The sequence below is a fragment of the Podarcis bocagei genome (genome assembly GCF_964188305.1).
Source record: "Podarcis bocagei genome assembly, chromosome: 6".
In the NCBI taxonomy this organism is placed as follows: Eukaryota; Metazoa; Chordata; class Lepidosauria; order Squamata; family Lacertidae; genus Podarcis; species Podarcis bocagei.
Window position 1 is genome coordinate 6563881 of NC_138130.1, and position 22482 is coordinate 6586362.

A 22482-nucleotide genomic window follows, 5' to 3' on the forward strand; every position below is an offset into this window, starting at 1 on the left:
CGACCCCGTCGAAACCGGGCCCCTTGGTTTACTGAGGAGCTCCGGAAAATGAAGCAGGATCTCAGACGGCTAGAGCGAGTATGGCGACGGACTCGTGACGGAGCCTCAAGAACATCTTATAGGACGCTTATGAAAGCCTATGAGATGGCTATGAAAGCTGCTAAGAAATCTTACTTTGCAGCTTCCATTGCATCCGCTAGCTCTCGCCCGGCACAACTTTTTAGAATAATTAGGTCAATAACGTCCTTAGGAGGACAACCAAATTTAAGCACAAATTCGACCCACAGCTGTGAGGCATTCGCGAGCTTTTTTGCGGAGAAAGTCCTGTTGCTCCGCCGTGACCTCCCTGCCAATTTAGACACAGTGACTGAACTGGAGGCCCCTCGACTGACTTCAGGTCCAGTGTTGGACCATTTCGATCGGATACTCCCTACTGATGTGGATAGATTCCTCCAAGTTGGTAGGCCCACCACCTGCCTCCTTGATCCGTGCCCGTCTTGGCTGATTAGGGAGTGTCCAGATGTTGCGCGGACCCCCCTGGTTGAAATTATCAATTTGTCCCTTGACACGGGGACATTCCCAGGGGAACTGAAGGAAGCAGTGGTGCGTCCACTCTTAAAGAAAACTTCATTAGATCCCTTAGACCTATCCAATTACCGCCCAGTTTCAAATCTTCCATACCTGGGTAAGGTAATTGAGAGAGCGGTTGCTGAACAGCTTGGTAGGTTTCTGGAGGAAACATCGGCATTAGATCCATTTCAGTCCGGTTTCCGTCCTGGTTTTGGGACGGAGACGGCTCTGGTTGCCCTAACAGATGATATTCGTAGACAACTGGATCGAGGCGGGTCAGGACTGCTGATCCTTTTAGATTTGTCAGCAGCCTTTGACATGGTCGATCATGATCTTCTGGACCATCGCCTTGCAGACGTGGGGATACAGGGCATAGCCCGTAACTGGTTGTGCTCTTTTATCTCTGGTCGGGGACAGAGGGTGGCACTAGGGAGGGAAATGTCGTCACGCCACTCCTTGGTGTGTGGAGTGCCGCAGGGCGCAATTCTCTCCCCAATGCTTTTTAACATCTTTATGCGCCCTCTTGCCCAGATTATCCGGAGCTTTGGGCTGGGCTGTCATCAATATGCTGATGACACTCATCTCTATCTACTGATGGATGGCCACACCAACTCGGCCCCTTACACACTGACCAGATGCTTGGAAGCTGTGGCTGGATGGTTTCGTGGGAGCCGATTGAAACTAAATCCTTCGAAGACAGAGGTCCTATGGCTAGGTCGGGATAGCATGGGGATGAGGGACCAACTCCCTTCTCTTGCGGGGGCCCAATTAGTGCCATTGCCTTCCGTTAAGAGTTTGGGTGTAATCCTTGACGCCTCCCTTTCCATGGAGGCGCAAGTCACAGCAACAGCCAAGGCGACATTTTTCCACCTTCGCCGCACCAAGCAGTTGGTCCCTTACCTTTCCCGCCCCGACCTGGCCACAGTGATCCATGCAACAGTCATCTCCAGGCTTGACTACTGTAACTCGCTCTACGCGGGGCTGCCCTTGAAGCTGTCCCAGAAACTCCAGCGGGTACAGAATGCTGCAGCGAGGCTCCTCACAGGGTCTCTGCCATGGGAGCATATTCATCCAGTGCTTTTCAAGCTGCACTGGCTCCCGGTGGAGTACAGGGTCAGATTTAAGGTGCTGCTTTTGACCTTTAAAGCCCTTCACGGCCTAGGACCCTCGTACCTACGGGACCGCCTCGCCTGGTATGCCCCACGGAGAGCCTCAAGGTCCATAAATAACAACACCCTAGTGGTCCCAGGCCCTAAGGAAGTTAGATTGGCTTCAACCAGAGCCAGGGCCTTTTCAGCACTGGCCCCAACTTGGTGGAACGCTCTGTCTCATGAGACCAGGGCCCTGCAGGATCTGATCTCTTTCCGCAGGGCCTGTAAGACAGAGTTGTTCCGCCTGGCCTTTGGATTGGAGCCAATTTGATTCCCTCCGCCCCCTTTTTCTTTTTTCTTTTCCTTCTCCTGCAATGAGGCTCCATTTTAATATTTTAATGTTCCATTATTTTAATGTTGTATTTTATTTTTGTTTTTAAGTTGTAATCACTCATCTTGTTTTTATTATTGCTTGTAAGCCGCTCTGAGCCCGGCCTTGGCTGGGGAGGGCGGGGTATAAATAAAAAATTATTATTATTATTATTATTATTATGTAATCGGAACTCTTAATGCAGTTAATCGTAACCATGGTTAGTGAAAATAAACCAGCTTCATAAACTATGTTACCAGTATTTAAAGTAATCACATTTGCCTGGCTTCAGAAAGTGTAGCAAGCTGCAATTAAAAAACAGAAACAAAGGCTGCACTGTAGGAGGAAGGAGAATTCAGGCTCATTGAGCAGTAGGTATGTATGAATATCAGGATACAGTTAAACTTCAGTTCTCGAATGGGTCCGTTTTTTAACCTTTCGGCTCCTGAACACCAAAAACCCAGAAGTAACAGTGACATTGTTGTTGTTGTTGTTTAGTTGTGTCCGACTCTTCATGACCCCATGGACCAGAGCATGCCAGGCACTTCTGTCTTCCATTGCCTCCTGCAGTTTGATCAAACTCATGCTGGTAGCTTCAAGAACACTGTCCAACCATCTCGTCCACTGTTGTCCCCTTCTCCTTGCGCCCTCCATCTTTCCCAACATCAGGGTCTTTTCCAGGGAGTCTTCTCTTCTCATGAGGTGGTCAAAGTATTGGAGCTTCAGCTTCAGGATCTGTCCTTCCACTCAGGGCTGATTTCCTTCAGAATGGAGAGGTTTGATCTTCTTGCAGTCCATGGGACTCTCAAGAGTCTCCTCCAGCACCATAATTCAAAAGCATCAATTCTTCGGTGATCAGCCTTCTTTATGGTCCAGCTCTCACTTCCATACATCACTACTGGGAAAACCATAGCTTTAACTATACGGACCTTTTCTGGCAAAGTGATATTATAGGGTAGTTCAAAACATTTTTTAACTTGGAAGTAAGGCTCCCTAAACCCATATGATTTCAATGGGATTTTAAAAATCATCCTAAGTGTTACTGGAGTATGATCTCTATATCCAGTGAATCACATGCCCAAGTGATTGTGTTTGGGAAACACTAAAGTATATACCATCCACATAAATCACTGCATAATTCCACCATCAAGGAATTCTGCTCTTCTATACCGATAGCATATTACACATTCACATTCAAAAATATGACCCCTGTGTAAACTTCAACAAGTAAGAGGTTGCTCTTCAGTCATTTGAAACAAGCACCTGCTTCACAACGACATAAAATGGGGGAAATGCTGATTAAATTATTACCTTTCATTGAAATCACAGAACTCTTGCTCTATTGTCATGATATTGAATTTTAAAAGGAGGACTTGACTTTTTCATTCTACCTCGGGGCAAATGTCATCACTGAGGAATCATTATAAAGAAGGGAGGGAGGGAGCAATTGTTACACCTGGCAAGATTTTAAATGCAAATGGATGTACAATGTCTCAATGGACTAGCATTTGAAAATAGATTTAATTAAAGGGAAAATCCTTAAAAAAAAAGGGTTTATTCAGTTGTGAACACTATGCATGCTGCTGTTTTAACAGGACAACAAATATTAGCAGGACAGCCGTCAGTATGGCCAGTAATACAGTAGTACAGGTGAATGGGAGTTGTTGCTCACTCCTGGTTTATTATTACCAAGACAACAGGTGGTAGTTAAGAAGGAGTTTCAAAGTTTCCATCATCATCATGATTGGCCAGTCTATTTCTGGTTTGTGTCACTTTCACATACATCTAATATATATTGGAATGTGGTTTGTCTGTCTGTCTTCTTTAGCTTCGGACATCTACATCTCTCAAGACATTATTACCAAACTAGGCATGAGGGTAACTGAGGTGTCAGGAGGCGCCATCAACACCTCACTGGCTATTTGTTTAGTGAAATCAGAGGTGTACAGAGCTTCTTTCAGTTCTTTTATTTTAATCCACAGAAACACAGGGAGACATGGAATGTACACCCTCAAGCATGAACCAACGATACTCAGAGTGCTGCTCCACATGCACACGTGTGCGCGCACACACACAGCAGTTACTTCCTAGCCCTCAGGCCCCTCCTGCTATCCTCGGTGGCTGCTAAGGAAATCCCTCTGTCTCTGTTTGGCTTTTTGCTCTGAGACACGAAGGGCATGTCTGGTTCTCAGGGAAGGAGGGGGCTCTGGCATACTCTCCAGTGACACTGTGTCACTTGGCCGCTGCATTGTTTCTAACACATCTGACTTTTGACTCCATTCAGGGCTGGTGAACCTGCTATCTTGCTCCTGTTCTTCATAACCCATTATTTCCCAGCTCCTTTCTTTTTCTGGGTGTGTCCTGTCTCAAACCACCATGATTCTGCTTCCATACTCCCTCCCCCCCCCGAAGCCTCTTGGAGTGGCGGTCTCCACCACTCCTCATCTGCCCAGTCCCTGACATGAGGTGGGGGCAGCAGTCTTCATTGATGTTTGGGTGCTGGGTGCCATTTTGAATCAAGATGGTGATCAAAACTTGAACCAATTTCTGGTGTGATGGGTCCAAATTTACAAAAAAAAAGCACTATCGGTATTAAAAATACAATATGTTTTGGTTTATACAAATTTCCAGAAAGTGCCCTGCACTCTCCGCTGGTTCAGTCAGAAACCTGTCTCATCTCAGTTCCTCATTACTCCAAATATACTTCCTTCATAACTCATACCATGAAAGGTGGGCAGTCTCCATGTCCACAAACATTTTAAATAAACAGGGGAATAGGGTTGACAGTTACTCAAACTTTCCCTCCTATCATGGCTAGTTCTAAGCATTCTGGGGCAGGTTTTCTCTCCTGATGCAATTCTTTTGAGGACTGAAGTCTTAACCTTTAAACAAAATCAGGAAGGTACTCATTGACTTCCCAGGACTCCACCACCATCTTCAGAGTTTTATAATTTCATCTTCCCCCTTTCTGCTTTTCTGAAACTTCAGACCTCTATAAACAATGGTGAAGACAGTCACAGGAACTCTCTAGTATATTTGGCTGTGTGCTGTGTGAATGTATCACCATCAATTTATGTCCAGAATCTTCACTATGCAATAACGATAATCTACAGTTAGCTTGTACATTTCCTTGACTTTGCACTGAATATGTCACCGTTTTCCCTGAGGCATTTTCAAAACAGCCTATTAAGAATTTCATTTTGTTTAAATTATTGTGCCACAAACAATGCTGTAAAACATAATAATGCATCGTGTGGCTTATCAAGGAAACAAGAAAAGTCCCTGTAGCAAAACCTCTGTAATCAGGGACTCTTGGGATTACTTCTCACATTTTAGCCTCAAGACTGAGGATGACGTTTCATGTCTTTGGGAAGGATTTCAAGGCCCTTGTCAGTATGGGTAATACACGCTTGGGTCTTCGCCAGACTTGTGAACTGCCAAACCCTTTAATGGAATTTGGAAGCTCTACAGACTGTCTGGGAGCCAGACATATACACTATCCATTCTGACAAGACATCTGCCTTGCTTTCAAGTCATCCCATGTCTCTAGTCTATAACATAAGATGCAGCCATTAGTTATTTTAATTCAGACTTTTGCCTGCCCCCTAAAACAACTCCATGTCAAGCTAACCCTATGTAAATTATTTTTACTTATTATCTAAAGCACTTCACAAAAGTTAAGAACACAACGAGAACACAGGTCGTACTTCTCACACATATTTGAGACATTCTCAGCCATTGGCTGCACTAGATCATGTTTGCATGAATGGAAATGATATACAACGCCTCCACCCTCCTCGTCTAAACTAATTTTAGCTAGTAATTGAATGCAACCTTCTGATAGCCTGGAAGTAGCACTTTAGAAAACTACTTTGTGTATCTCTGAAGCCTCATTCATGCTGCCACTTCATGAGGTATTTTCATCTCTTAACTCTCCACTCTAAGCCACAGTACTCAGCCATAATGAGCTAAAAGCCTGTAACATTCAAGAAGCAATTTGAATGCCTAATTTTTATTTGAATTTGCTTTTGTTCAATGTCCAGATTTACCTCTGCTGCACGGGACTTAGCACTGCAACTAATTTACCTCTGAAACACAGGATTTAGCACTGTGGTGTTTTCCCATCACCCACAGAGAATATGCAATATGTGGAAGGGGTGGAGAGAGGGAAAACATATATTCCCAGAACAGTAGCATTCCTGAACTATCAAGGAGATGGAAACAAAAAAATTCTACCATGTGCTGAATATAAAACGCTTTTTCCTAAATGGAATAAGCAGAACGGTCCACCGCGTGAAGTAAAACACTGGAAGCACTTACAGGGCAAAACACCACATATAGTATCTTCTTAAATGGCACTTAGTAAGCAACTCAGAACTAATTTATACAAGTGTGTTTTGCTACCTGTATGGGTGTGTGAAGCAGAGGTGTTCCATAGGAGCTTTTTAGAGCATGTTCTCATTGTGTTCCCATGATTTTGGGGCTATGTGTCTCATATTTTATGGCTTCGAGTAGCCAAACACCTGAGAATAGGTGGCTGGGCAATGTGTAAATCAAACCTCAGAAGCCAAACTATCTGGCACCACCCAAAAAACAAACACTGTTTCTGATTTAAATGATTTAAAACAATGCAATGAGTATGCACAATGATGTTTAGGATGTTTCTTAGTTTGCATAACAATGATGCTGAGAATTGTGTGTGCATATTGGTGCACATGGCACCTTACAGTGCTCCAGAGGCAACATAGAAAATTCCCTGTTCTCAGGGATTTTTGCAACCTAAAATAGATAGTGGGAAATTATATTGCTTGGTTGCAGAGAGGAACAAGGATAATATGCAGAAAAGATGTGTTCAAAGGAAGGAGATGAGGAAATTAAACCCTTCTGACTATCCAAATTTAAGAAATCTATCTTGCATTTTTAAAAGGTGAAATGATATTTCACAGTGCTCAACGACATACTATATGTTTATATATATATATATATATATATATATATATATATATATATATATATAACAAAAACATCACTTTACAATTATGCTATTATATCAAATTATGTCAAATATTATAGTCTTATCTAATTCTAAACCATTCCAGCAATCAATAACTCTAGTTCTGTGCAAATCTCTTAAACTTCTGTCTTCCTTCTTTTTCACCTATGCAGCCTGTATATAATCATAATGTACATAATATACATTTTGCTTTCCATTCTAGAACTCAGATCTGATTCTTTCCCCTGTATTTTGATGCTATTTTAAGGTAAAATCCCTCAAAAGGTGGCCAGGAAATAAAATAATGTTTCCTAGAAGCAGTGTTTCCACATAGGTTCTGCCACTGGAGTTTATGTGGGGCTGAAGTTAGAGACATATGAAAGCTAATTTCTAGGAGATAGGGGTGGGGTGAGCCGAGTTTTGATAGAACAAGAAAATTTCTTACATAGTTTTCATACAACTCAGACCTATTTCTTTATAATGTGATGTCACATACCTACACAATCTGAAAACATAAATGCCCGCTTTTTAAAAAAGTATCTGAAACTACGTAAAAGACTTGCTAGCACAAATCCTGAAGACACATCCGATCCTTTCTTTTGTATTTTTCCAAAATTAAAATTAATACTGCAAATCAGTAGCTTCATTGTGGCTTTAAAAATGTTAAAGGTTTTTATATAAATTTTCCAGCACAGTGGTTTAGCCATTTCCCACTGTTACAAAGATTAACAATCTAAGTCAATATTTGAAATGTAAAAGTGTCTTTCCACCTATCCATCCATTTTTTTATATGGACTAGTGTCATATCACACTTTCTTATTCATTTCCCCAAAAACCTATTGCCCTGAATCTGTCCATGGCCCCTAAATGATCTATATATCTGACTTGAATCAAGCCTGAGCTGGTAGCTATCAGCAGGTGTAAATTCAATATTGCAAGACGGATCCATTAGTATCTGAACACTATTAATGGAGCCAAGAGGATGAAGCCCATTTTTCCCATTCCAGAGGACAAGGAACAGTTCTCTTGCAGAAGGAAAGCATTCAGTCACATCTGTCAGCACCAAAATGGCATCTATGGCCCTGTTTGCGGCTGAATGAAGATGAGTGCTCACCAGCGGACACTGGCATCCTCTTATCAGTGTGATTCTCTCTCTGCCGCCTTCACATTGCCCCCTTACAAATATAAGAAGAATTACTGTACATAATACAGAAAGGATATTGCTTTATTTCTAGAAAGCAAGTTCACATAAAACATTGGGAACATAAAGGCACGCTGCCTTTTGGTAAAGTTAATTTAGACTGGGAAAAGCACTGCCAGACCAATATACATACAGAGGCACAGAATTGAAACATGATGCTAAAGACAGTGAAATTGAGAGAAATGCAAACATTGTCACTCTGATTCAGGGCACACACGGTTCTCGTACACTTGGAATTCTACCACAGTTTCCCTAATCACTTCAGTGGTTGAAGTGACTTCCCATGCCCTTTTAAAATGTGGTGGGGTTTTTTTTTGGGGGGGGGGTGTTATTGGATTGTTGCTGTTGTTTTGATTGTGTATTTTGCGGTTCTATATTGTGATTTTATTCTGTGAACTGCCCTGAGACCTCCAGGTACAGGGTGATATATAAATTCAATAAATGAAAATTGAGTGCAGTGGGGATGCATGTGGGCAAGGACTCCACAACACTTCCAAGAATGGGAAAATTCCTGGCGCTGCATAGCCCATATATATGAACCACCAGCCATGAGGAGCAGTGTACAAGAACTGATTTCGTATGGCATTTATTAGTGTTAAAGGGAAATCTAAAAATTAATTGCAATGATGTCTACTCAGTACATAGAATAAAGTAGTAGAATTCTGGGCTACAGCACATTAAAATACAAAGAGGCATGTTTTCTGAAAGCTTACCACATACAGTAGGCGTCTTTTTTAAAGGGATCATTTGAAAAATCTGGAAACACCTCCTTGCACCCACCGCCAACCCCCAGCAAAAGGCAGCACAAAATGTAGGCGTCTTTTTCCTGCTATACTACACCAGAGAAGGGTGGGTTTCATTTTGTTTTTTACCACCCTAGTACTGCTGCCAGGGTGATGGTGATCATGCCATTAATGTGCACTGTGATTTACAGAGCATGAGCAAGAATGTCATGTACTTACCCAAGGGAGCTTATTAACTAAACTTTGACAGAATGGCCAACAATGGAAGGGAGCAAAGGTAAGGGAGATGCATGGGTAACAAAGTTACTACTTGTCTGTTCAAAAGATATCACCTATTTGTAGCTATCAAGGGAGAATCATCAATTATATGGCATTTTTTGTTTGTTTTAAAAACCTCCTTTTTAAAATGCAGTGCTTGCTTTTGTGTGTGTGTGTGCGCGCAATTCTGCTTTGCTTTAGAAAGAACACACTAGTTTCTTACCTCCCATTTTTCACTTGTGACTCTAAAATTGTTCTTATCCTACATGTGATCTTATGCCCTGTCATGGAAAATAACAACTCACTCTTTTAAAATAATAGTGTAAAAGCAGCAGAAGAGAGAATCCAAAGGGCAGACTCGCAGAGATGCCTGCCCACATTTGTGTACCTGTGTTCATTCTCGAGATAAACCAGTAATAAAGGAGGAAGCTAACTGCATCTGTATGCATTCCCATTTATCTTGATGTCATCTTGTCATCGTGAGATCCAACTTTTAATAAAGTTGTCTTAGCTTCTGGCGGAGGGAAGAGTTGCTGAATGCTCATATTTACTGTTAAAGAGCAGAAGGTTAATAGGTTCAGTGTTGTCATTTTCTGCATGTCAAGGATGAAATTTAATATTGTGCTGAGGGTGGGCTCTCTCTTATCGGAAGCCTTCCGTAACCACAATGCTGTCTCTTGGAAAGAGCACATCTAAGGTTGTTCTGTGCTTAGTTAGTGCAATGGGTACATCTGCTACAGACATGAGTTTGCCTCTAGGTCAGGGGCGGGGAAACCTTTCTCAGCCTGAGGGCCACATTTTCTCATGAGTAACTTTCCAGGGGCCACATGAACAGTGGCCAGAGAAATGGATATGACTTTTTCCTTTGGACAATAAGCTGCATTTCCACCACCACACACCAGAGTTTTCTATATGTGTGAATATTTCTCCAGCCTTCATCCATTTCAAGGAAGGAGGGGAGCAGATTGACAAGATGTGTGGCCTCAGCATGGGACCCAGACATTGACTGCCCAGGGACAGACAGGGATTCCTGGAGGGGTTCATTTGATTCCCAAGCCTAAGTTTCCCACCCCAGTCCACATGGTCTTAGTGCAGTTTCACTAATATGAATGAAATCTGAGAGTTTCCACTGTCCCTTTTATTTTAAGCTTGGGATACAATCTAATGCACACATAGGGCTGCTATGCATTTTACAGAAACATACAGTCCACATGCTTCCTGTAACATACAAGACCAAGCCATATTTATTTTTCTTGATTGCATGTTCAAGCTGCAGATAATCATGATTTGCCCTGAAACGTGTATACATTGTCCTATGTACCCTTAGTGTGCAAGAAGGGTAAATTAATATGGATAGTTTATATGGTCCACATATACTATGGGGAGTACACATGGATTACCGTAAAGTATCATTGTTTTTTGTCTTTGTCATGGAACACAAGTTCACTTGAGGCCACCTGAGCTCTTTTGAGCTTCCAGCTCTCTTTGTCAGCAAAATGAAGCTGGAAAAGGCTATGGGTATGCTGGTCAGCATCTGCTGTCTAGAGACCCATGCCTGGGACTTGAACCTGCTTGCTTTCTCATCTGCTTTCTTTGCCTTGCTCTGCCCTGCCTCTCCCTGTCTCCCTGCCTCTTTGCCCTTTGATGCATCTATGTGGACCATGTCTCAGCTTGCCTGCAGAGAATTATAAGCATGTGCCGCCTCCATTTTGCACTTGTGAATGTTCTGCCGCTACCGCAATGCTAAAATGTCTAGGAACATACTAGTTCTTTAGCATGTCAGGAAGAAAACTGAGCTCAAAGTCTTTTTCCTTACATACAAAGATATTTTAACCTGGTTTTACATCTGCACAGATGGAGTTGTTACAGCCTGTACAGACCCCGTTTTATGACTGGGTCAACACTTTCTTGGAAGTACAACTCAATTAAATTAAGCATCGGGAAGAACTTTATGGTGGTAAGAGCTGTTTGACAGTGGAATGAACTCCCTCTGTAGGTGGTGAACTCTCCTTTATTGGAGATTTTAAAGCAAAGGATGGATGACCATCTGTCAGGGATACTTTAGCTGAGATTCCTGCAGTGCAGGGGGCTGGACTAGATGACCCTAAGGTTCCCTTCCAACTCTGCAATTCTATGCTATTGCCATGAGCATAACTGGACTGATGCAATTCCTATATTTTCTCCCCCTTAACATGCAGTATTTCTGCCATTGTGAGAAAACATTCTACACAGCTTTGTCTTAACAGGAGGAAAAGGAAAACAGCTCTGTGATGCATGCAATGCAGAAAGATCAAAATGCAATTCTGTTTCTTTATTGTTCCTCTTATTTCATTTCCCAACATAACAGTAGCTGCTTCAAGCGACAACAGCTGTGACATAATTACGATTTAACATGCCACTTGATATGCTTGTCATATCTGCAGATTATAGATTTAAATTAATTCGACAAGAGAAGCCCCAGCAGAAATGCGAGAAATCACCTGATACGCCTACTGGTCACACCCATAGAAGGTACTACTATTATTATTTTAAAGAAAATAAAATGCTAGAATAGACGTAGTACAGTTTACTGTCAAAATGCAGAATTCAGGATGCAGGTGGGCGACTCACACGGTTGAATGCTCGTCCATTAAAAGGAATTCTACTTCCACAAATAAAAATGGATGTCACAGGGAAGGCTTGGCTACATAGCAAGCTTTCTATGTCCGGTGCTTGTTTTTGCATGGAGAGGCATTTAAACCACGCTGCAGCTCTCCACCTGCAGTCTGACCTGATGAGTGACCTACCTTTGCTCAGATGAGGTACCTACTTTCCAGAGCTCAGAAAATCTGATGCTAAGCCGAAGTGTTTCACTCAGCTAATTTTGGCACATTTAGCCAGCTGTTTTGTGTGTGTGTGTTTGAGTGTGTGAGAGAGAAGCATCCTCTGAACACTGTCGAATTTTCATTGAGGGAATCATTTGACTTTGTTTTGCAGGTGCTTACTTATATTTGATGAGTTAGCGGAGAGTGTTTCTCCTCCGCTTCCTTTATTAAAACAAAACTAAGTCACTACTCCAAGCAGCAGCATGGCTGCACTCAGCATGGCGGATGGGCCGTGAAGGCAAAGACTTGGAACAGGAGCTGATCTTTTTGTAGGTTAAAAGAAAGAAAGAAAAAGAAACACTTCACCACCTCGGTGAATGTAAGTAACCCCTTGGAGAGTTTTTGGTATCACCCTCCACACACACGCTTGAATTTGCGAGGAACAAATGGTCCACATAAAGTAGTGCTGGGGGATTAAACTCTGCCTTAATAAATTCCCCCTTTTTTGTGGAAATGGCAAAAGAGTAGCACAATTTCCTCAGGAGCAGGTTCTTTCCCCTGAGCTTTTAATTTTACAGTTCTACTTGGAACATTAAAAAAAAACAACCCGCGTGGCATGTGAGCTGTGTGCATTAACAAGCACTTCTGCCCGTATCAACCTGCCTGTGTATTGAGTGCCCCGGCATCTGAGGTGAACTGGACGAGCCTTTTTGGTAGGGAAGCCCCACTTAGAGATCTCCCTCCCTAGGGAGTTTCACCGGGTGCCTGCTCTTAACTTTTTAGCACCAGGAAAATACTTTGGTTTTTGTTTCATTGCTAGTTCTCCCAGGCTTTTAAAGTGGTTTAACTTATTTTAGCAACTGTTTTAATGCTGGCTATATAATGATTGATTTGCTCTGCTATCTTTTATTCACTTGCATTGATTTTATCGTATGGATTTTATTGTTGTTGTTTCTACTTTACAGTGATCTGCTCAGGGAGCTGTCAGGTTGAAGGGCGGTATTAAAATATAGCAAATAAAATAAATAAATAAACAGCTCTTATTCTACTAAAACACCAAGCTCACCAGTTACCTGGGGGCAACAAGGCTGGCCCATCCATGAGGCCAGGTGAGGCAACTGCCTCTGGTGGCAGGATTCATAGGGACAGCATATCCCAATGTAGATCTTTATTCCCCTCTCGTTCCTGACTCACGCCTTCTTTCCTGGCCAGGATGTGGGGAGGCACCATTTTGTGGTTCGCCTAAATGTCTCTGACCAGCAGTGGCGTAGCGTGGGGGGTGCAGGGGGGGCGGCCGCACCGGGCACAACATCTGGGGGTTAGGGTTAGGGGGCGCAAATCCACAGGTTAGGGGGCGCAAATCCACAGGTTAGGGGGCGCAAATTACTTGCCTTGCCCCGGGTGCTGACAACCCACGCTACGCCACTGCTGACCAGCACTGTATTTTTCTACCGTGGATATTAAACTTAAACTCTTATGATAGAAACAAATATGTTTTTAAAGATGCTTACATTTACCAGCTGAACAAACCAGTCAGAGAAAAGAAGGTGAGAGTGGAAGCTCCATATCTAGTATCTCCACTCTGAAGAAAGGCTTAATGAATTCTGACCTCAAAGTACACCACTGCTCTTCAAATGGGGCTGGGGCAGGGGTGCCAGTTTCTGGGGGCCCGGCACTTTTGAGCCCCCCTCCCAACTAATTTTCTTTTTGGGGCCACCCCCTCATGTCAAAAAAAAAAGAGGCAGAAGAGTCCAAGCACAGAGCCAAGTGTGGCGTAGCTTCAATGCCCATCTCCGTCTCTTCCTCCTCCTGCCACAGAGGGGAAGTGGAGGGAAGTAGCTCCCGGCTGGTGGTGGCGGCAGCAGGAGGAGGAAGAGGACGAGGAGGCTGCGCACCAGAGAGAAGAGCTATGGCCATGGAAGCTGCACTGCCGCCATGTTTGGCTCCACCTCCTGGCTCCACCCGACATCCCACGTGTGATGTCACACAGGTGTGACATTGCACCCTCCAAATCTCGCTCACAAGTTGGCGCCTCTCAGCTGGCATGGGGATTGCCTTGCAGAAAAGCGCAAGCCAATATGGGCAGTGGAGTGTTTTTCCTCCCTATCCGCATGAACAAAAGCACCAAGTGGACAGGAGGTGCTGTGTGCTGGAATAAAAGACAGTGATGGTAAATTCACCTTCCTGATATGACAGAGCCCATGCCAAAGCACAAATGTCTGGGGAGCACTGTGGCTGCCTACTCTTGTGGAGATTTCACTGCTCTTCCATGGTTGTAGAACCATGATAGCACTATAAAAAGCAAGTGAGCCAAATAGTGGTGATTCCCATATCTGGGAACTGTTTGGCACAAAGGGATTCCGCCTCTCTTGTTTACAAGTACAGTGGTACCTCAGGTTACAGACACTTCAGGTTACAGACGCTTCAGGTTACAGACTCCTCTAAGACGCTTCAGGATGAGAACAGAAATTGTGTGGCAGTGGCACGGCAGCAGCGGGAGGCCCCATTAGCTGAAGTGGTACCTCAGGTTAAAAACAGTTTCAGGTTAAGAATGGACCTCCGGAATGAATTAAGTTCTTAACCCAAGGTACCACTGTAGTAAGTGTTCTATGGTCTTCCTTCCCTCCCATGTTAGGAAGAAGAAGAAGAGTTTGGATTTAATATTCCGCCTTTCACTCCCCTTAAGGAGTCTCAGAGCGGCTGACATTCTCCTTTCCCTTCATCCCCCACAACAAACACTCTGTGAAATGAGTGGGGCTGAGAGACTTCAGAGAAGTGTGACTGGCCCAAGGTCACCCAGCAGCTGCATGTGGAGGAGCAGGGAAGCGAACCCAGTTCACCAGATTACGAGTCTACCGCTCTTAACCACTACACCGCACTGGAATGGCTTATTTACTTTCTGTACTTATCATACTAGGCATAAATGTCAATTTGTTTGTTAAACATGCCAGTGGGGAGGGGGTTGGATGTTAAGCAGTTAATTCGGGTCCCTATCCAGAGGCCTTGCCACTCAGGCCCAGTATCTGTGTGAACAGAAGGCCTGAAGCTCTCAATTTTAAAGCTCCAAAGGGTGATACTGAACATGTCACAGAGTAATTTACATCCGTAATTTAAAGTCTGTTCTATATTAGGTGGAATACTCCTTTCCACCTCCCTCCCAACGAACAGGCTCCTCAGACGCTGTCTTAATAAATAGTTGGTGCTCTCCTTGTATATAAATAATGGTTAGCGTTTCCTCAAGGGCATCAGAAACACTGAAGCATAAGACACCAGTAAATACAAAAGGCAAGAGGTGCCCACATTGGGTGGCGATATATTCTAAAGCGCTGCTGTGGGTGAGCCGACACTTCCTAGATGCTGAGGCTAACAAAACAAGGGCAGCACGCTCCCAAACTGGGAATCGTAGCTGCCGCAAGAGGCTGTGCTTGAGTGCTGTTGCGTGAAAAGTGGCCACTATTGAGAAAGCCAGCAAAGGGAGTAGTAGGTTTATCACCCTGCTGCTACTATATTTCAGGATGTGTTTGTACGTTTAAAAATTCATGGGCACCATCCATAATTTATTTCACTTTTGTGCTTTAATTTTCCAAAGCCGGAGTCAGACAGACAACACACTGCAACGTCGCCTCCCTCCTCTGTGTTCTCATCGAGTATCTGCTCGCCCTCCCCGTACTGTCCCTGGAGAATGGTTGCCAATATCAGGATGCTGTTTAGTGAAGACATGCAGCTGCAGTCTCCACAGTGAGGCTCAGAGAAGTTCCAAAATTTTCAAAAAATTCCAGCAAGAATCTCTGCCAGAAAACCTGTGGGGTTTGTTGTACTGATGGAGAGGAGGACAAGGTTTCCAACAAATCATGAGCACATTCCTACTGCTTTAGGGATTCTCTCCCCCCTCCTTTTTTATTTAGCAGATTACATGTCCTTGGTTAGTTTCCTCATTACCTCTAGAAGAAAAACACGTCATTTTCAAGCAACAGTAGGAGGGGGAATGTTTCAATGTTTCCTTAAACCTAGCTGCATCTTGTAGATGAAGATACAAGATGAACTGTTACCATGCTGAAAATATAAAATCATGTGAATAGAGAAAAAAGTATTATTATTATTATTATTATTATTATTATTATTATTATTATTATTATTAATGTGATCAAGTCCTGGGTGGGTTATTTTTAAGTCTCCTTTATCTTTGGGGAGGTCAGTTGATGAATAGCACATATGGGGGAAATGTATGCCTTTCCTAATATTTCCACAAATGCATTGCACAAATGACATAGGGCATCATATGCATGAGACACATGTCTGCTAAAGCAGCTATCAAACTTTCACTGAGAAGGGCTTTCTGACTTGTTATTTCACACATTGGTCCACTGTGGCTTAATTCTGCATGGCTTCTGATTGTTTCCTTCAAGTCTAACTTAATGCTAACCATGTTTGCTATTTAAAATATTGCACATTATTTACATTTCTGTTCACTTACTTTATTTTACAACATCTTTAAAAACTGTGAAAATTTTACAAGTTAAGTATTATTTGCACTCAGTAACCCCTCTGTCCACCTGTAATTATCCTTTCAGCTTTGCATAATAGAAAATATATAAATAAAGAAAATTCGTGGATATTCAGTGCATCCCTGAGTGCCACTAACAAATGAGATAGAGTAATTTTGAATTATCTAAATAGAGAGACACTGGCAACCACAGAAAGGTCAGCATTAAATGCCCCTTGCCCTTGGTTATCAACTCTTATAGGTACTCTGTGGTTTTGTTTTGTTTTTACAGCTGTTTTGAATCGTAATTGCCATTTTCAGGACTGCTATACATTTAATGCTCATATGCTTCCAGGGGCATAGCCGGAGATTTATATTTTAAAGTTTTTTTTCAAAATAAAAAAAATCCCCACCTCCAATGGTTCTATAGTATTTAAACTTTCAATACACATAGAGACACTACGCAGTGAGCTGCTTTGCACATAAGAGTGCTGTAGCGCAATTGCACAAGTATGAAGGAAAGGAGGAGATTGTTTGGCTACTTCTCTTCTGGTCCTCCTGCTGCTTTGAGCTAAGTCTTGGTTTGCCGTAGTATGTTATCCAAAATGGGATTCATGGTTTGTGTCACTCCAGACCAACCATGAATTTTAACCTAGGTTTGTTTTTGGGTTTACGGTTTGTGGTTTCTCTGGAGGAGACAAATCATGAGGTGGGGCTCAGATGACATGCTAAGCCAAATCATGGGGAGAGTGCAGAGGCTGTGGTCTCCTTCCTGGAAACCAATGCACTTGGAAACCAATGCATTCTTAGCCATACATGTGGACCAGCTCTCTCTATGTATACAGCAGTAAGGTAAGGAGGTATAAAAACAAAATCTTACCTGTAGGAGATTTTGAGTTCGTAAAAAAATAAAAAATAAAAAAATCTTATTTTCTATTGCACAGGGGATAATGAACTCTTTGCCTATTATCAGTTATTACTAGTTTACATGGCACAGCACTTCTCTTATGAGAGAGAGAGAAATGGAATGAACTCTGTTGGTTAACATAAACCATGCAGCTTAAATAATTACTAATTTTTAAGTAAAAATGGGCATTTTCAGAACTTACTGTAATCAGCAATGACAGTGACCAATCCTCAAACACTTGTACACATCAAGCTCTGATAACTTCAGTAGGCTTATGTATATTATTTGCGGCAGTCCAATTCCGCAAAGGGGTCCATTTATACAGTCAACAAAGTAATTTGTTATTGACAAGGCTTTTTTGCAGCCAGAACTCAGTTCTGGCACCTCTCAGGTAGGTGTCATTGCCATTATAAGAGAACAAGGGAGGTGTTCATGGTGAGTTCCAGCACCTCCTTTTCTAGACAAATAGCGCTGATTATTGATAAACCTTTTCCGGGACTGCCTCACTAAACACTGCTGGTGATAAACTGTGCATGCTTGAATTCCCCTCCATGCAAATGAAATAAATGCCCCCTGCATGTAGAAAGCCATCCTGTAAAAATTAACAGTTCAGCTTGATAACTTTCTATGGCATGATAACTTTCCACATTCAGAGAATTTTGTTTTGTTTTTCATGGGGGGCTTATTCAAATGTGAACCATCTCTCCACCCGTAGCCTGAAGTGGTGCAGTCTAGGAAAAGCTGTATAGTGTACACCATGGGTAGGCAAACTAAGGCCCAGGGGCTGGATTTGGCCCAATCTCCTTCACAATCCGGCTCGCAGTCGGTCCGGGAATCAGCGTGTTTTTACATGAGTAAAATGTGTCCTTCTATTTAAAATGCATCTTTGGGTTATTTGTGGGGCCTGCCTGGTGTTTTTACATGAGTAGAATGTGTGCTTTTATTTAAAACACATCTCTGGGTTATTTGTGGGGCATAGGAATTAGTTCTCACCCCCCCCAAAAAAATATAGCCCACACACACAGCCCACAATGTCTTGAGGGACAGTGGACTGGCCCCCTGCTGAAAAAGGTTGCTGATGCCTGGTGTACACATTTGGCAAATGATGGTGTAAAAATGGGTTGGTGCAAATGCGTTTGGGCAGGGTACACAATCTGCAGCATTTTCCTATCCACACCTTTTCTCAACAATGTAATGTTCTTTCTCAATAATGTAATGTTCACAATCAGTGAAAAGTAGTGAAAAGTCAAGCTAAACACACTTCCCATTCACTGCTGCTTACTATTCAGATATTCTTAAAACAGTTGAACTTGAAAATCATCAGGCTGTGGAGTGTAGCCCTTCTATGCTTTTTGTAACCTTTAGTCCAGAAGATGAAAAATTGTGATTTGCTATCTGCTTGTACAGTGAGTAATGATCCTATACATTCACACAAAGTGGATTTCAGAATTCCTGATTTATTTTTTTAAAGGAATCTAATGAAAAGGAATTGTTCTAATTATAAACATAAGACGACACATAAGTATTGTTAACGGAACTAATTTTGAAATATGGGTGGCCAATTGCTCACCTAAAAGGAGAACGAACTTGATTACAAGAGGCGAGAAAGTGAAATGGTGGGCATTGGAGACAATTGGCTTTATTAATAAACAATGCTTAGCCTGTGCATAGTACTTTTAAAGCCCATCCCATCCCGTACATTTTCAAGGATCCTCAGAACACTCTTGCAAGGTAGGTCAGTATTATTACTATCTCCTTTACTGCAGGTCAGAAGCAGAGGCCAATAGCGCATGGCTTGCCTAGGGCTATGTAGGAAGGTCACAGCTGCAGTGAGACTTCAGCCCCTTAAGTAACTTCCCACCACTGTACCACCCTTGAGCAGCCGAAATACTCTTACAAGGTCTTTAAAAAATAATAATCTGAAACTAAAGTGTAAAGTAAAATATTTTGGACAGTCCACTCCAGCTTCCTCTGTGTTTCATTCGCTTTACGTCCCCCGTCCCCCCCACTTCTTCTACTTCTTGGAAGACCTGCTGGGCAAGGAGTTCATCTTGCTATGCATTATTCATAGCATAGCTAACATAATGGGGTCTCCTAGACCTGATATAGTACATACACACGCACTTAAGTGTTCTTGTGAAAAATATTATACCAATGGTGCTGGAACTAAAACCTATAATTGTTATCTGTCTTATTAAACAACTCACTATTCATTTGAGGAGGAAGGGTAATGTTGCTTCTGTTGTTTTCAAAGTTCGCCAGAGAATCACCTCAGCCTTCTTAATGGACATTTCTTTTTCTTTTTTCCTTCTCCCCCTTCTTCACCCTCTTGTCTACCACTCTTATTCCTTTTATTTTTTCACATTGTTTTCATACTCTCAATGTGAAACACCCCCCAGTGCTGGTTATCCCTACATAAGAGTCTTCCCGTGTACCTCAACCCCATTGACTCAGAGACATCACCTTCTTTAGTATCTCAAGAGAGGGTACACTTTACACCTGAAGTGTAGCACTGAATTTCTCACTGTCTTTCTCTCCTTGCAACCACTTGACAAAAAAACAGCAGATACTTTGTGCAGTTGATTTTTTTTTCTTTCAGAAACAGCTGGGTGGGGTGGGGTAGGCATATTGGGACCATGGAGTAGGAGGAAGATTTAAACCTGTTGTCTGCACCATAAGCCCAGTCAGAATCCACATCTGCCATTTGCAGTAGGAAAAAAGCTCTCCCTCCACTTCACAAACATGTTGACAACCTTTTAGCCCTTCCACACACTTCTGCTGTGTCCCACACAGTCTCAAATGCACACCCTCAAACACATATACTCTCCTATCCCTTTCCCCCATATAATGTATGTTGGCCGCAATGGGGTAGACACCAGTTCACTATTTCTTCCTTCCCCTTGCTGTTCCTGAAACATGAAATATCTGCTGGAGAACTGCCTGCCTGCCTCAAGAGCTTTGCAGAAGCACACAAGGGCGATCACCACTAGGAATTAATCATTACTACAGAAGGCCTCTGTACAGCCATTAGTGGGGGCAAAGTCAAGTGAGCTGAAATGGGGACCACACTGGGAATGGAACTCAGCCTCTTGCTCCTCTGTATGCTTTGCAGGTGCTTGAGAGGGAGGCAGAAGCAGAACCTGGCGTTCAGAGGCAGTCTTGATATGAATCCACCTGGCTCAGAGTTCCTGCCCTGTCCCATCTCAGGCAGATTGTGGAAGAACGAGCCACTGTAAGCTACAATAATGAACCAGAATGCTGAATCCAGCTCTTCTATTCAAGCAGCAGAGTACAATTAATTTCTGATTGTGTTGGTCTGGACCATTTCCCCTGAAGCTACATATTACATGCATCCATTTGAAATCATCAGAAGACTGGCAAAGGCTGTAATATTGTTGGCTTTTGGTGGTGGGTCCTAAATGCAATTCTCGATAATGCTTTAAAGAGTGATTCATAAGCTTCCTTTGAAGGTTATATTTGCATGATTATTATCTTATATATTAGCAAACAAATGCATACCATGCATTTGGAGTACTTGAGTGGGTACATTTCAAGTGGATTCACATTGGCACATATATACACCAATTTTATTTAGAATTAGGTAATAATTTTAAATGGATTTAAATTGACTTTTTTTCTTCTTTTTTTAACACAACCATATGCTATCACAGCCAGACCGAAGAGCAATTTTAATTGGAAAATAACCCACGGCTCCCTGGCATATTTGACAAACAACATTCCATCCCAAAGAAACAACAGAGGAAATTGTGTTATCCATTTCTAGCAATTATAATATAGCCACTTTTCCTCAAATAGGAGAGTTTATTTCACAGCTACAAAATTGCATAATTAAATGTGCTCTTTTTTTGCTTCAGATAAGATTCATGACTAAGCACTTTGCAGATCATGTTTCCAAAATGTTCTTGTGTGACATCAGATTTTTTACCCTGCCTCTCAAAAAAAAACCCCCACCACAATTAAATATCTTTATTTAGTTATAAAATAAGCCACAATCCAGATAACCACCATTTCAGTATGTACACAGAACATGAGGCCAGTATTAGAGGTTCATTTAAAATTTGCCGAGACAGAATATAAATCTATGGGTTGCTCTTAAAAATGAAAATCTGAAAGACTGCAAGGTAAATGTTGTGATACAATTTTCAGATTATTCCAGACAGGCCTCACACAGTCAGTCCTAAACTGTTCATCAGACTGAAGTAAAATTTCAAGCAAATCTTATTTTTATCCTCATGCACTGTGAAAAACCAAGAGAGTGTGGATAGGACAAGTAAATATTCTCTCTACGAATGTGTATTAATAGTCATGTTTGCATATCCCTGGTTTTTAAGGCAACATTTGCATCAACTCTGTTTGCTCAGAGCTAGATTCCTCATACAGTTGTAATTTGTGGTATTTTATTTCAGTGGGTTGTGTGACCCATATGAAGGAAGTGTTCTTACATGAGCAAACAGAACCACTCCAGAAGCCATACTGGGGTGCCAAATAATTCAGTATAAGGCTACTCAATGCTAACATAACTTTGTGTTATGTTTCTTGTTGTTTATTTAATTGTGAAACGCGTCCATTCCTGAGCTTCTCTAAACTTAGCAGGAAAAATACACTTAGTAACAATTGGAAACATTAATAATTTTGATTACCAAAACTGGCATAACCTAGTATGTATGAGAGGTGCTCTGTCAATTAGAAAGTTGGATCTGAAGCCAGGAGATCTTGGTTTAGTTGCTGGCTTTCAGCAAACCACCATAACTTAGCCTGACTTAAGGGTTGTGGTGTGTGGTCCATGGAGAATAAACTGGGCAGTGTATGGTATTTAGGAAGGAACTTCACAAACATTTTTAGTTTAAAGTGGTTATGTAATCCAAAGACTGACTAAAGACATTAAGAGTTTTCCTATGTGATGTTGGGTTGCAGCCATTTAGGGTGCTCCAAACTGGATTGGATGAAAGTTGCATCTTGTTCTGCTGCCAGCACAGTGACTTGCCATGTGCTCCTGGGAATCTGACAAGTAAGGCTAATGCAGCAGCCCCCGCAAGTTGTC

At 42.3% G+C, this 22482-nt stretch overlaps 1 protein-coding gene across 8 annotated transcripts in view; it reads right to left on the bottom strand.

The window, feature by feature from the left end:
* The window catches only part of PCDH9 (protocadherin 9), a 779656-nt gene that overhangs the window by 534793 nt on the left and 222381 nt on the right, over window positions 1-22482 (bottom strand). The window lies entirely within an intron of this gene.